Source organism: Octodon degus, unplaced genomic scaffold (genome assembly GCF_000260255.1).
Source record: "Octodon degus isolate 3935 unplaced genomic scaffold, OctDeg1.0 scaffold00160, whole genome shotgun sequence".
Taxonomy (NCBI): domain Eukaryota; kingdom Metazoa; phylum Chordata; class Mammalia; order Rodentia; family Octodontidae; genus Octodon; species Octodon degus.
In genome coordinates, this window is record NW_004524736.1 from 6,539,849 (window position 1) to 6,541,140 (window position 1,292).

Here is a 1,292-nt window from a genome sequence, read left to right on the forward strand (position 1 = left end):
CCAGCCCCCAAGTAGGTGCTTTAGACCACTGAGCCATCTCTCCAGCCCCGATACTGAACTTTGTTAGCAATTGTTTTTTTCACCATCATCCACATACTGACCGTAGTACAGCTATCATTTTTAAAATGTTTCTCATAAAGCAACAATAATAATTTTACTAAATCTTACCTTGAGGTACATGACTTTTTCATGGTCTATATGATAAAATGAGAAGTCCACACACAGTGAGGTTTGCTACATCCCTAAGACCAGGAGTATCACAAAGGAAAGTATTAGCATGACTACTGGGCTACAGCGGAGCCAGCCACTTGCGTTACAGACCTTTTCCACTTGGAAGAAAAAACCGATTGCTTAGACTTGTGCATTCGGCAGATTTTTTTAAAAAAACAAACAATTAAAAGAGCCTGTCATTTTAAGGAAAACATCTGAGGGTTATTTGTTATAAATCAAACTCTTGGAAACTACTAGCAGGAGGAGCTGAAGTATGTGGAGCTGCTTCTCCACACTCATGGATAGTTCTGCTAACAGGTGAGATGAAGAAATGATTTTACTGATAGTGCATGAAGAACTGTGTCAACATAAGATCTTCATAAGTCAGTGAAACGACATTTTCCAAATGACCTATGCCTGATTAAAACAAAAGTCATCCATGGCTAAAAAGACTGACTAAAAGTGCAAGACATGCCAATGGATTTTAATGTAACAGGTCATGAAAAGTTCATAACTGGTTTCAGATTCTGCATTGCAGCTAGATCTTAAGAAATGACTAGTCACCAAACCCAGGGCTGGGGAGATAAGGCAAGTTCAAAGACCCGGGTTCAATCCTCGGTACCACATGCCATGCCAGCCCAAACCCTGGGTCTGCTGTGCAGGCCACCAAAACCAGTTGTGGTAGTACATGCCTCTAATCTCAGCACTGAAGAGGTTGAGGCAGGAGCATCACAAGTCTGAGCTGCATAGCGAGACACTATACAACTATAATAAATAAATAAATATTTTTAAAAACCTCTTATCTGAAATGGCTACTTAATAGTCTTTCTCTTTTCAACTATGAGTCCATGTAAGCCAGATTTTCTTCATATATTTTAACCCAAATAGTGTATTCAACAGACTGAATGAAGTTAATATCAAAGTCAGCTGCCTTCTATTAAATCAAATGTGAAAGAGATTTATAAAATATGTAAAACAATGCCACTCTCCATAAAATTCTGTTTTTGAAATATAGCTATTTTCAATTAAAAATATGTTTTAAAGGGTTAGGGCTATAACTCAGTTAAGAATGCATGCATGAG

At 37.8% G+C, this 1,292-nt stretch overlaps 1 protein-coding gene across 3 annotated transcripts in view; it reads right to left on the reverse strand.

The window, feature by feature from the left end:
• The window catches only part of Cep41 (centrosomal protein 41), a 54,979-nt gene that overhangs the window by 9,495 nt on the left and 44,192 nt on the right, over positions 1 to 1,292 (reverse strand). The window lies entirely within an intron of this gene.